We start from the raw sequence: 15,733 nt of genomic DNA on the forward strand, positions 1-15,733 counted from the left end.
GAGCCTTGGGCCTTATTATCCACCCGACCTGCCCGCCGGGTTACTAATTGTAAGTGCATCTAGTGACACCCCTAGTTGGAATAGGAGTATTGACGACAAATTTGGTTGAGGGACTAATGTGTTTGTGAGAATTGCAGGATAACACAGGTAGTAGTCCCTCATTGATTCGGTTTACCTACCAGAGATGACCCCTAGAAATGTGTGAAGACATTGAAGACAATGGTGTTCTGTGAAGATATTCAGAACGAAGATTATGACTCGAGAAGACATTCACGTGAAAACTATGGAGTGCGAAGACATAGTTGTTTCGTAGTTTCGTTTTCTTCTTTGTTGAGTCACAGGAACCACCGCACTGTTAAGTGAGGTCCAAATGAACAAAGTCAGAGTGACTGAAGTTATGCTCACCCAAATCTTATGTCTTCGAGTGAAGACAATGAGAGCAAATCTTATCCAGAGCTAGATGAGTCAGCCTTACTTGCAGCCCAAGTCAAGCTGCCGCGTGTGTTTAAAATCCGACCGTTAGACACGTGTCAATTCCATAGTGATCCTGGGTCATTTTGACAAATCAGGTCGGGTTGCTTATACGTCTCCGTCGTATCTACTTTTCCAACACTGTTGCCCTTATTTTGGACTCTAACTTGCATGATTTGAATGTAACTAATCCGGACTGACGCTATTTTCAGCAGAATTGCCATGGTGTTATTTATGTGCAGAAACAAAAGTTCTCGGAATGACCTGAAACTTCGCGGAACGTCTTTTTGGAAATAATAAAAAATCCTTGCAAAAGATGAAGACCAGGGGGCCACACCCTAGCCACGAGGGTGGGGGGCGCGCCCCCTTACCTCGTGGGCCCCCTGGAGCTCCTCCGACCTCAACTCCAACTCTATATATTTGCTTTCGGGGAGAAAAAACTAGAGAAGAAGGATTCATCGCGTTTTTACGATACGGAGCCGCCGCCAAGCCCAAAAACCTCTCGGGAGGGCTGATCTGGAGTCTGTTCGGGGCTCCGGAGAGGGGAATCCGTCGCCATCGTCATCATCAACCATCCTCCATCACCAATTTCATGATGCTCACCGCCGTGTGTGAGTAATTCCATCGTAGGCTTGCTGGACGGTGATGGGTTGGATGAGATTTATCATGTAATCGATTTAGTTTTGTTAGGGTTTGAACCCTAGTATCCACTATGTTCTGAGATTGATGTTGCTATGAGTTTGCTATGCTTAATGCTTCTCACTAGGGCCCGAGTGCCATGATTTCAGATCTAAACCTATTTTGTTTTCATCAATATATGAGAGTTCTTGATCCTATCTTGAAAGTCTATAGTCACCTACTATGTGTTATGATCCAGCAACCCCGAAGTGACAATAATCGGGACCACTCCCGTTGACGATCGTAGTTTGAGGAGTTCATGTATTCACTATGTGTTAATGCTTTGGTCTGGTACTCTATTAAAAGGAGGCCTTAATATCCCTTAGTTTCCGCTAGGACCCTGCTGCCACGGGAGGGTAGGACAAAAGATATCATGCAAGTTCTTTTCCATAAGCATGTATGACTATATTCGGAATACATGCCTACCTTACATTGATGAATTGGAGCTAGTTCTGTGTCACCCTAGGTTATGACTGTCACATGATGAACCACATCCGGCATAATTCTCTATCACCGATCCGTTGCCTATGAGCTTTCCATATATTGTTCTTCGCTTATTTACTTTTCCATTGCTATTACTATCATCACTACAAAACACTCAAAACATTGCTTTTGTTATCATTACCTTTTTCTACCGTTACCACTACTATCATATTACTTTGCTACTAAATACTTTGCTGCAGATATTAGGTTTCCAGGTGTGGTTGAATTGACAACTCAGCTGCTGATACTTGAGAATATTCTTTGGCTCCCCTTGTGTCCAATCAATAAATTTGGGTTCAATACTCTACCCTCGAAAACTGTTGCGATCCCCTTGGGTTATCAAGACTATTTTCTGGCGCCGTTGCCGGGGAGCATAGCTCTATTCTTTGAGTCACTTGGGATTTATATCTGCTTATCATTATGAAGAACTTGAGAGATCCAAAAACCAAGATTTATCCCTCAACTTCGAGGAGAGGTAAGGAACTGCCATCTAGCTCTGCACTTGATTCACCTTCTGTTTTGAGTAAGCTTGCGACACCTAAACTTGCTTCTACTATTCATTCTGATATGTCACATGTTATTGATGATGCCACTTCTGCTATGCACGATACTTATGATGAAACTACTTCTACGCTTGATACTACTATGCCACTTGGTGAATTTCTTGATGAACAACTTGTTATGGTTAGAGAGAATGAAATTATTGAAAGTGATAATATTGACGAAAGTGATGATGAAGACTCTCCCCCAAATAAATATGAATTGCCTATTGTTCTTGAGGGTTATGTTCTAGATGAAGAATCTGCTAGAGCAATTTTAGCTTGCAATGATAGATATGGTTTAAAGAAGTTATTAGCTAAATGGAAGCAGCAATCCCTTAATGCTAGAATGAAACCTGACCCTGCTTTTCCTACTTCACCTATCTATGTTACTGATAAGGATTAGGAATTCTTTGTTGATCCTGATATAATTACTTTGGTTGAATCTGCTCCTTTTTATGGCTATGAATCTGAAACTGTTGTGGCACATCTTACTAAAATAAATAATTTAGCCACCCTATTCACTAAAGATGAGAGAACTCGCTACTTTTATATCCTTAAAATATTTCCATTCTCATTGAAGGGTGATGCTAAGATATGGTTTAATTCTCTTGATCTTGGTTATGTGCGTAGTCCCCATGATATGATCTATTACTTCTCTGCTAAATATTTCTCTACTGATAAGAAACAAGCTGCTTTAAGGGATATATATAATTTTATGCAAATTGAAGAAGAGAGTCTCCCACAAGCTTGTGGGAGGCTTCTCCAATTACTTAATTCTTTGCCCGATCATCCTCTTAAGAAATATGAAATACTTGATATCTTTTATAATGGACTAACCGATGCTTCCAGAGATTACCTGGATAGTTGTGCTGGTTCTGTTTTCAAGGAAAGAACACCGGATGAAACTGAAATTCTATTGAATAATATGTTGACTAATGAAAATAATTGGACACTTCCTGAGCCTATTCTTAAACCAACTCCGAAGAAGAGAGGTGTTCTATTTCTCACTCCTGAAGATATGCAAGAGGCAAGGAAATCCATGAAAGAAATGGTATTAAAGCTGAAGATGTTAAGAATTTACCTCCTACTGAAGAAATACATGTTCTTAATTTACCGCCTGTCAAAGAAATGCATAATTTTAATCCATCTCCTATTGAAAAAACACATGGTCTTGATAACCCGACACAGGTAGTAAAGGTAAACTCTCTCTATAGATATGATAAAGCTGAAATCCCATTTACTAAGTTTGCTAGCCCATGCTTAGATGAGTTTGATAAATTTATGGTCAAGCAAGAATACTTCAATGCTTATTTTGGTAGATAATTAAAACACAATGCTGATATGCTTGAACACTTGGGTGATTATATGGCCAATGTTAAAGGTGAACTTAAACTTATTAGTAAACACACTTCTATGGTTACCACTCAAGTAGAACAAGTACTTAAAGCTCAAAATGATTTGCTCAATGAATTGAATAGTAAGAATAATGATTATGCTGTTAGAGTGTCTACTAGAACTGGTAGAATGACCCAGGAACCTTTGTATCATGAAGGCCACCCTAAGAGAATTGAGCAAGATTCTCAGAGAAATAATATAGATGCACCTAGTCCTTCTAAAAGGAAGAAAAAGAAAAATGATAGGAATTTGCATACTTCTAGTGAACCTATTACTGAAACACCTGAGAATCCAAATGATATTTCTATTTCTGATGTTGAAACACAATCTGGTAATGAACCTGAAACTAGTGATAATGTTAATGATAATGTTCATGTTGATGCTCAACCTAGCCATGATAATGATATAGAAATTAAACATGTTGTTGATCTTGATAACCCACAATCATAGAATCAACATTATGATAAGAAAGACTTTGTTGTTAGGAAACATGGTAAAGAAAGAGAACCTTGGGTTCAGAAACCCATGCCTTTTCCTCCCAAACCACCCAAGAAAAAGGATGATGAGGATTTTGAGCGCTTTGCTGAAATGATTAGATCTATCTTTTTGTGTATGAGATTAACTGATATGCTTAAAATGAATCCTTATGCTAAGTACATGAAAGAAATTGTTACTAATAAAAGAAAGATACCGGAAGTTGAAATTTCCACCATGCTTGCTAATTATACTTTTAAGTGTGGAATACCAAAGAAACTTGGAGATCCAGGAGTACCCACTATACCATGCTCCATTAAGAGAAACTATGTTGAAACTGCTTTATGTGATCTTGGAGCCGGTGTTAGTGTTATGCCTCTCTCTTTATATCGTAGACTTGATTTGAATAAGTTGACACCTACTGAAATATCTTTGCAAATGGCTGATAAATCAACTGCTATACCTATCGGTATTTGTGAGGATGTGCCTGTTGTGGTTGCAAAAGTTACTATTTTAACGGACTTTGTTATTCTTGATATTCCTGAGGACGATAGTATGTCTATTATTCTTGGAAGACCCTTCTTGAATACTGCAGGGACTGTTATTGATTGCAACAAAGGCAATTTCACTTTTCATGTTAATGGTAATGAGCATACGGTACACTTTCCGAGGAAACAACCTCAAGTCCACAATATCAATTCTATTGGAAAAATTCCATCGATTATTTTTGGAGGTTTTGAATTTCCTCTTCCTACTGTCAAGAAGAAATATGATATTCTTATTGTTGGGGATGTGCATATCCCTGTTGAGGTAACCTAGTGTTATTCGAAGATTCTCCAGTTCCATGTTATTCAGAATGAGTTTGTTAACAAGACGTGATGAACCTTGTTAGTGGATTCCTTTTGATGATCATGAGATGGAGGAATTTAGAAAACACAACTCTCTGTACCCTCCTTTTACTTTCTGTTATTTATATTAAATAAAATAAAAATAAGTATTTTCCGTCTGCCCGAATTATCCGTGCAATATAAAAATACCCCGAAAATAAAAGTTCTCCAAATGTCCTAAAATTTAAATATGATTTTTTGGAATATTTGTGAATATTTGGCATTGAGAACACAAAATGGGGGGCATCCACCCGGCCACGAGGGTAGAGGGCGTGCCCTACACCCCTAGGAGAGCCCCCCTGCCTCGTGGGCCCACGGTGGCCCTCCTCCAATTATTCTTGCACCCGCACACTCCTTCTTCCTCCCACAAACACGATTATCCAGTTCAAACCCGAGTCCATGCTCATTTTGCTTGCATTTTCGATCTCCTTGCTCAAAGCACCTCTCACAAAACTGCTTGGGGGGATTGTTCCTTGGTATGTGACTCATCCATTGGTCCAATTAGTTTTTGTTCTAGTGCTTTATTCATTTCAAATTTGTGCCACCTAGGTGACCATGTTCTTGAGCTTGCATGTTAAATTTATATGGTTCCAAGTAGTTTTGATGCATGATATAGGCTCTAGGCACTTGTAGGAGTAGTTGCTATCAATATTGTTGAGTTTGGTTCACTTTTATTTTAAGTTACTAAAAAATTCAGAAATTTTTTAGAGGAAGAAATATGTTTAGCAAAATGTACCAAGGTGGCTCTTCAAGGAAACAAGAAACCAGGCTTGCAATGCATGATGCTGATGATGAGCCACCAAGGGACGCTCCAGTGCGGCCCTGTGCATGGCCTTCAGAGGACTTTATGGATCGAGCGGAAATCAAGGAAGAATTTAACGCATATGTGCTTAACGCTGATCTTGTGAGCTTCGAGGAGGAAAAGTGCCGCCAGTACCACTCTCTCACTAGTTCCTTTGTGAGGAGGTTTGAATTTTCATATTCACGCAATTCTCCAACTGTCCTGTTTGATCTTTATGAAAAATCTTATACGATGGACTTTGAGAATTTTACCACTGCTTGCAAACTTCCACAATGGGGTAGTGTTAGGGAACCTCGCAAATCTGAATTTAGAGATTTTCTTGCTAGTATAACTGTGGGGGAATCTAGAGATATAACAAAAGCTACCATAGGGAGCATTCACTTTCCTGCTATACATTATTTTGCTCTCTTCATAGGTAGATGCATTAATGGTAAAGATGAGGCATGTCACATGTCTGTCCCTGACCTCAGTATTCTTAGGAGTGCTGTGTTAGGAGATAAATCTTATAATTTGGGAGCCATTGTTGCATGTAGGTTGCATCTTAATAGATTTAATGGAGATTTCTTTGGGGGAATTTATGCAACCCGCTTAGCTAATTTTCTTGGTATAACCATACATGAAGATGATATTGAGTTGCCCCCTACTTATTTGGATTATGAGGCTATGGTTCGTCATCAGTTTGTTGAGAGGAACGATCAGTTCCTCCATTACCGACTAATCTTTGACAGACGACGCACCTATCACGTCGCTCTCCCTGCTTCTACTTTCTTTGACTTTCAGGCAAAAAGGAGATATTTTATAACCAGAGAGGAGGCAGAAGAGTATAAGAGGAGAGCTGAGATAGCTCGCCTCCAAGCTGCAGCCCACGATGCAATGACAGCTACATCGCAGTACGACCCCAACTATTATTATGGATATCCGCCAGGCCAGCCGTGGCCATAGACCAACTTAGGCCAAAAGCCTAAGCTTGGGGGAGTACGTATTTCTCGCTGACATTACATTTATGTTCACACACTCATTGCTAGATGTCGGTGCTCATACTTTTTCATTGTGTCATCCATGCTAGTTTATTTCCTTTTTATGCTTTCTTCTTGTGTGTTTAATAAACCTTAAGAAAAAAACCAAAAAAATTAGTTGTAGCTTTTAGCTACTTTTAATTTCCATGCTTGTAGCAGTAATTAAAAAGAAAACCAAAAAAGATTTCATGTTCTTCTTTTGCTTGGGAGCTTTCCCGTGTAAATAGTTTTATTTCTTTTCTTTTCTTTTCGTTGGGGGTCGATAGGAGAAGACCATGATAAATTGTTGAAGTGACTCCTATGTGCATTATTGTTGATCTGACAAAAGAGATCATATTGCCTTGTCTTCTCCTATTTATTGAATGCTTGCAGATTCCAGCTTAGTCCAATGCACGCGCACTGTTATTATTATCCACATCGTTCGGTCGTGCAAGTGAAAGGCAATTATGACGATATATGATGGACTAACTGAGATGAGAAAAGATGGTATGAACTCGACCTCTTTTGTTTTCGTAAATATGATTAGTTCATCGTTCCTGATTCAACCTATTATGAATAAACATGTTTGCAATGACAACTAGAGATCATAGTTTCTTGTGCCATGCTTGATTATCTAGGAGCTTACAATGGTTTACCTTGTGTGCCAACATGCTATTAAAATGGTTGTGATGTGGTATGATAGGGTGGTATCCTCCTCTGAATGATTTAAGTGACTTGACTTGGCACATGTTCACGCATGTAGTTGAAATAAAATCAACATAGCCTTCGCGATATTTATGTTCATGGTGGATTATATCCTACTCATGCTTGCATTCGGTGTTGATTAATTCTAATGCATGTTCATGACTGTTGTCGCTCTCTAGCTGGTCGCTTCCCAGTCTTTTTCTAGCCTTCACCTGTACTAAGTGGGAATACTGCTTGTGCATCCAATCCCATAAACCCCAAAGTTATGCCATATGAGTCGACCATACCTACCTATTTACGGTATCTACCTTCCGTTGCAAGTAAATTTGTATGTGCCAAACTCTAAACCTTCAAATAAATATCCTGTTTTGTATGCTCGAATAGCTCATGTGTCAACTAGGGCTGTCCGTATCTTCCATGTTAGCCGGGTTATTCTCAAGAGGAGTGGACTCCGCTCCTCACTCACGAGAAAATGGCTGGTCACCGGGATGCCCAGTCCCATGTTTTATGCAAATCAAATCAAAATAATTGCAAAAAAACTCCCCCTGGGACTCTTATGAGTTGGAGGCACTCATTGTTTCGAGCAAGCCATGGATTGATGCTTGTTGGTGGAGGGGGAGTATAAACTTTACCATTTTGTTTGGGAACCACCTATAATGTGTGTAGCATGGAAGATATCACCCTCTCTTGGTTGTTATGTTGACAATGAAAGTATACCACTCAAAATAGTATTCACCCCTATTTCAAAACCGAGCTCTGGCACCTCTACAAATCCCTGCTTCCCTCTGCGAAGGACCTATCTATTTAATTTTATGTTGAGTCATCATCCTCTTATTAAAAAGCACCAGTTGGAGAGCACCACTGTCATTTGCATTCATTACTGTTAGTTTACATTGAGTATGACTTGACTAGATCTCTTTTACCATGAATTACAATGTCTAGTCAGTCCTTGATCTTTATAGGTGCTCCGCATTTATGTTTTGCGGTCTCAGAAAGGGCTAGCGAGATACCATCTTGTTATATCATATTATGATTGTTTTGAGAAAGTGTTGTCATCCGAGATTTATTATTATTGCTCACTAGTTGATTATGCCATTTATATGAGTAAACAAGAGACCTAAGCATTATTGTGAATATGGTTAGTTTATAATCTTTGCTGAAAACTTCAATTCTGGCTTTACACATTTACAACAACAAGAGCAAACAGAGTTTGTAAAAGTTTTTCTTTATCACTTTCAGTTTGTCAACTAAACTGCTTGAGGACAAGCAAATGTTTTTGCTTGGGGGAGTTGATACGTCTCCGTCGTATCTACTTTTCCAAACACTTTGCCCTTGTTTTGGACTCTAACTTGCATGATTTGAATGGAACTAACCCGGACTGACGCTATTTTCAGCAGAATTGCCATGGTGTTATTTATGTGCAAAAACAAAAGTTCTCGGAATGACCTGAAACTTCATGGAACGTATTTTTGGAAATAATAATAAATCCCTGCAAAAGATGAAGACCAGGGGGCCCACACCCTAGCCACGAGGGTGGGGGGCGCGCCTGCCCCCCTGGGCGCGCCCCCTACCTCGTGGGCCCCCTGGAGCTCCTCTGACCTCAACTTCGGGGAGAAAAAAATAAAGAAGGATTCATCACGTTTTACGATACGGAGCCGCCGCCAAGCCCTAAAACCTCCCGGGAGGGCTGATCTGGAGTCCGTTCGGGGCTCCGGAGAGGGGAATCCGTCGCCATCGTCATCATCAACCATCCTCCATCACCAATTTGATGATGCTCACCGCCGTGCATGAGTAATTCGATCGTAGGCTTGCTGGACGGCGATGGGTTGGATGAGATTTATCATGTAATCGAGTTAGTTTTGTTAGGGTTTGATCCCAAGTATCCACTATGTTCTGAGATTGATGTTGCTATGACTTTGCAATGCTTAATGCTTGTCTCTAGGGCCCGAGTGCCATGGTTTCAGATCTGAACCTATTATGTTTTCATCAATATATGAGAGTTCTTTATCCTATCTTGCAAGTCTATAGTCACCTACTATGTGTTATGATCCGGCAACCCCGAAGTGACAATAATCGGTACCACTCCCGGTGACGATCGTACTTTGAGGAGTTCATGTATTCACTATGTGTTAATGCTTTGGTCCGGTACTCTATTAAAAGGAGGCCTTAATATCCTTAGTTTCCGCTAGGACCCCGCTACCACGGGAGGGTAGGACAAAAGATGTCATGCAAGTTCTTTTCCATAAGCACATATGACTATATTCGGAATACATGCCTACATTACATTGATGAATTGGAGCTAGTTCTGTGTCACCCTAGGTTATGACTGTTGCATGATGAACGACATCCGGCATAATTCTCTATCACCGATCCATTGCCTACGAGCTTTCCATATATTGTTCTTCGGTTATTTACTTTTCCGTTTCTATTACTATCATCACTACAAAATACCAAAAACATTACTTTTGTTATCATTACCTTTTGCTACCGTTACCACTACTATCATATTACTTTGCTAGTAAATACTTTGCTATAGATATTAAGTTTCCAGGTGTGGTTGAATTGACAACTCAGCTGCTAATACTTGAGAATATTCTTTGGCTCCCCTTGTGTCGAATCAATAAATTTGGGTTGAATACTCTACCCTCGAACACTGTTGCGATCCCCTATACTTGTGGGTTATCAGTTTCCTCCTGGCTATAAAGAGCCCACCCCTACACCATAAATTGGTGGTTGCTCAGAGTTAGTGCATGGCTTTTGTCGTTAGAGAGCAACCCACCTCCGAAGCATTTAAGAGAGAAATCCTTGCGAGGACAAAGCCCTAAACACCCAGATCCGAAGAGTATTAGGCATCACTGAAGTCTTTCTGTCTGCGTGACCTGAAGACTTGTTACACTTGAGGACTATGAGTCCTCCAGCCGGTTAGGCGTCACGTTCTGAGCATCCAAGAGTCATTGTGGATTGCCGGTGAGCGAAGTATGTGAAGGTTTGGAAGTCTCCCTTGAAGATTTACCAGAGTGATTGGGCGAGGACTGTGTGTCCTTAGCTCTAGGGGAATAAGGTGAAGACGAGTCTTCTGAGTTGAATCTCAGCCTCCCTAACCAAACGTATAGTTGTCACTGCAACTGGAACTGGTCCAACAAATCCTTGTCCTCATCAAGCAACTGGTTCTATCTTTTACCTCTCTTTACTTATAGTTTGTCTTCGTGAAGTCATTGCCTGCTTGCATGATGTGATTGACTTCATTGTTTGAAGACTGTTGTTGTTTGGCTTCATACTATCTTCCATCTTGATCCATACTACCTAGCCGCTGATAGTCTTCGCGTTTTCACTTCATTGCTTATATGACTATGGCTTGTCTAGTGTAGTCTACCTTCCGCTGCACATCAATAGGTTCATTTCTACTGTCTGTCTTCAAAGCCCCCGTGTTTTGAAGACTTTCATAAAAATCGCCTATTCACCCCCCTCTAGTCGATAACTAGCACTTTCAATTGGTATCAGAGCAAGGTGCTCCCTTATTCTATTTGATTCGGCTTAACGACCTGGAGTTTTAGCCATGTCGACTGCAGGGATAATCAAAGTCTCCGCCACGTACCCCTATTGGAAGAATAAGATGCACGTGCATCTTGAAGCCATTGATGTCGACCTCTGGTATGTCATCAAGAACGGTGTTCCCAAGGCCGGTGAAGGTGTCACCCCTGCTGATGTCAAAGAAGTTCATTCATCTGGATTCTACTGCCAAGAACATCATATGTGGTCATCTGACCAAAGGACAGTATGGTCGTGTGAGTGCTCTGGAAACTGTGAAGTAGTCTGGGACTGGCTCTCCAAGGTTAACGAAGGCGTCTCAACCCAGAGAGACTCAAGGATCAGTGTCTTCACAACCTCTTCAACCGCTTCAAGAGAAATGACAATGATAATGTTCAGATGACGTTTGATCACCTCACTGACATCACAAATGAGCTTCATGCACGTGGCGCCACTGAGATCACCAAGCATGAATCGTCAAGACACTCTTGAGTTCACTCGACAACTCATTTGACACCCTGGCCCTGATGATTCAAGAACGCCCTGACTTCAAGACTCTCGATCCGTCTGACATACTTGAGAGGCTCAACACACATGAGTCCCAGTTATCTAAGAAAAGAGATATCTATGGTCCCAACTATGGTCGAACTCGTGCTTTGAAGGCAAAGGTTGTTTCCTCATCTGAAGAAGAATCTGTCTGCAGTTCTGAGGATCCTGAAGACATTGGAAAGGAACTTGCCATGTTAGTGAAGAAGTTCCAGAGGTTCACCAAGAAGAAAGGCTTCAGACAGTCTTCGAGATCTAGCTCAAGAAATGATGAAGCTTCCTCCCGTGACTACAAGAAGAGAACGTGCCACTAGTGCAAGAAACCCGATCACTACATATCTGAATGTCCTCAATGGGACAATGAGAACAAGAAGAAGAAGAGCAAGGAATATGATTTTGATGACAGGAAGAAGAAGAAATCCTCAAAATCTTCTTCCAAGTCTTCGTCGAAGTCTTCATCACATAAGAAGAGCTCATCCAGCAAGGCTCGTGCGTTTGTTGGCAAGGAGATGGATTCAGAGGAGGAGTCTGCATCTGAGGAGGTGGAGGTGGAGTATGAAGAGGAATCTGATTCAGGCGTGGCAAGCCTGGCTCTAGCTCCAGCATACATCGCCAATTCCATCTTCAACATTGAAGACAATGGCCTCGTCACCAACACTGATGCTAATGATGAGGATGACTCTGCACCCACCTACTGCTTCATGGCACGTGGTGCCAAGGTAAACTCACACGATGCTTACTTTCAAATATCAAGTGAAGATGACTCTGAATGTGAATCTAAACCTAGCTACAGAACACTTGCTAAAATTGGAACTGAACAACAGAATGTCATGGAACATATTCAAAAACTGTTAGACAAAAGCGATGACCTATTGGACGCGAAATTGACCCGATCTTAGTCCTTAATTAAAGACATCAAAAATCTTCATGTTAAGTACGAAGAACTTGAAATTCATCATGAAACGCTCTCAACTACTCATGAAAATCTCTCTTATGATTATCTTCAAAGGAAGCAAGAGGTTGAGAACTTGAGATCAGCTCATGAAGATCTTCAAAAGGAGAACGAGTCACTCCGCGCTCAACAGATCAATTCCGCTCAGGAAGGATTTGAACCACCATATCTAAAATGTCTTGAGCGTGATAATGCTATTTCTGTTGCTGGATGTTATACTGCTACTACTGCTGCAATATCTTCAACTACTAATGTGATAACTAACCCCTCTGCTGAGGATACCACTATTATTGCTGATGAGAATGCCAGGTTGAAGACATTGCTTCAGACAGGAATGCACAAAAGTCTCAAAGGGCATCAGACACTATGTGATGTCCTCAAGAGACAGATTCTGAACCGAAACCCTAGGAAAGAGGGCGTAGGGTTCGAGAGGAAAATGAATGTTGATGGTTCTTACTGTAAGCCTAAGAAGTACCCCAAAACCACATGTGTTGCTGCAAAGGGACCTTCAGTGGATCCATCTACCTTATCTGGCTTCACTTGTGCTAACCCGATTATCATTGATGAATCCTTTGATGCAAACTATAAACTGTTTAAGAATCAGAATGGTGAAGTGTTTGCTAGGTATATTGGTACTAACTGCAGGAATGGACCCCCTTTGAAGAAGATCTGGGTGCCCAAGCATTGTGTTGAAAATCTTCAGGTGAATGTCATCATGACACCACCTGGGAAGAAGACAAACCCCGGTCCAAAGGCTTCATACAGACAGAGGACTCACCGGAGTCACCCTAACACCAATGTTTTGCAGGGAAACCATACTCAGGCCTGTGAATATGAGCATGTTTCATCAAACCGCCATGTTGATAATACCGAGAACTACTCTGCTTATTCTTATGAGTATTATTCACTTCCTGCAAGGCTATTTGCTAGGGCTCCAAAGCCAAAGTTCTCAGATGCTGCACTTAGACTCATTGCTTCGAAGCCACACCTGAAAATGTGGGTGATTAAGAAAACTTAACTCTCTTTTGTAGGGAAGGGTCTCCAGCTGGAAATCAAAGGCGTCTGATGCTTATGCTGGGGACCTAAAACATCTTGTGGGGCGCAAGATAAAATGCCCAAATGGTCTTACTATGTATTTTGTTCCTGGTTTTCTTGACAGTCATCCGATCTGCCCGAACCAGGATATGAACTTTGATAATATGCTTGTTCGTCAAATGTTTATGCTTCACGTTTCCCTTGGTGAAGCCTATCCCCCTAACTACACTGTAGGGTACGATACCAAAGGCTTCTGAATGGATTATGGACAGTGGATGCACTAACCACATGACTGGTGATCGAAGTCTTCTCATGGACTCAACCTTACGTCCATCTGACAAGAGTCAAATCACATTTGCTGACACTGGTAAAAGCAAGGTATTGGGTCTAGGCAGAGTTGCAATCTCAAAGGATCAGCACATGGATAAAGTGATGCTTGTTGAATCCCTTGGTTTCAACTTAATGTCTGTCTCAATGCTTTGTGATCTGAATATGGTAGTGATATTTGGAAAGTATCGTTGCCTTGTGCTTATGGAATCTGACAAATCTCTAGTCTTTGAAGGATATCAAAAGGATGATTTGTACATGGTAGACTTCTCAGTAGGACCACAGTTGGCCGTATGTCTTCTAGTAAAGGCGTCAGAATGTTGGCTCTAACATCGGAGGCTAGGGCATGCTGGCATGAGGAACTTCTACACACTCGCGAAGAAGAAACATGTCGGAGGCATCAAGGGCGTCAAGTTCAAGAAGGATCATCTGTGTGGTGCCTGCGAAGCTGGAAAGATGACAAGGGCCAAGCATCCCTCGAAGACAATCATGACGACATCTCAACCTTTCGAGCTGCTTCACATGGACTTATTTGGTCCTACTCACTACTCTACTCTCACTAACACTGCTTGCCTCTATGGTTTCGTCATTGTTGATGATTATTCAAGATACACATGGTTCTTGTTTTGGACTCTAACTTGCATGATTTGAATGGAACTAACCCGGACTGACGCTGTTTTCAGTAGAATTGCCATGGTATTATTTTTGTGCAGAAATAAAAGTTATCGAAATGACCTGAAAATCAACGAAGAATTATTTTGAAATATATAAAAAATTACTGGAAGGAAGATCCACGTCAGGGGGCCTCCACATGTCCACGAGGGTGGGGGGCGCGCCCCCTACCTCGTGGGCCCCCTGACGCTCCACCGACCTCAACCCTGACTCCATATATTCACTTTAGGGGAGAAAAAATGAGGGAGAAGGATTAATCGCGTTTTACTATACGGAGCCGCCGCCAAGCCCTAAACTCTCTCGGGAGGGCTGATTTGGAGTCCGTTTGGGGCTCCGGAGAGGGGAATCCGTCGCCATCGTCATCATCAACCATCCTCCATCACCAATTTCATGATGCTCACCGCCCTGTGTGAGTAATTCCATCGTAGGCTTGCTGGATGGTGATGAGTTTGATCCCTAGTATCCACCATGTTCTGAGATTGATGTTGCTATGACTTTGCTATGCTTAATGCTTGTCACTAGGGCCCGAGTGCCATGATTTCAGATCTGAACCTATTATGTTTTCATCAATATATGAGAGTTCTTGATCCTATCTTGCTAGTCTATAGTCACCTACTATGCGTTATGATCCGGCAACCCCGAAGTGACAAGAATCGGGACCACTCCCGGTGATGACCGTAGTTTGAGAAATTCATGTATTCACTATGTGTTAATGCTTTGTTCTGGTACTCTATGAAAAGGAGGCCTTAATATCCCATAGTTTCCAATAGGACCCCGCTGCCACGGGAAGGTAGTGCAAAAGATGTCATGCAAGTTCTTTTCCATAAACACGTATGACTATATTCAGAATACATGCCGACATTACATTGATGAATTGGAGCTAGTTCTGTGTCACCCTAGGTTATGACTGTTACATGATGAACCGCATCCGGCATAATTCTCTATCATCGATCAATTGCCTACGAGCTTTCCATATATGGTTCTTCGCTTATTTACTTTTCCCACTATAAGAAAATTGAGATACTGTAACGAAAATCCTGATGACGGTGGTTGAGAACATCACAGAAATACCCAATATGTGACGTTTTGTAGGTGGCGTCACTTATTACCGCAAATCGGTGACGTGTAATGTCACTCAATTGCCTCATGAATTGAGCCCCACCTGGCTGCCTATTTCTATGACGGTTTGGTAATTTCCACGACGGGTCTACTGGAGTCACCGAATATTACAAATGTGTGAT

Source organism: Triticum dicoccoides, chromosome 7A (assembly GCF_002162155.2).
Source record: "Triticum dicoccoides isolate Atlit2015 ecotype Zavitan chromosome 7A, WEW_v2.0, whole genome shotgun sequence".
In the NCBI taxonomy this organism is placed as follows: domain Eukaryota; kingdom Viridiplantae; phylum Streptophyta; class Magnoliopsida; order Poales; family Poaceae; genus Triticum; species Triticum dicoccoides.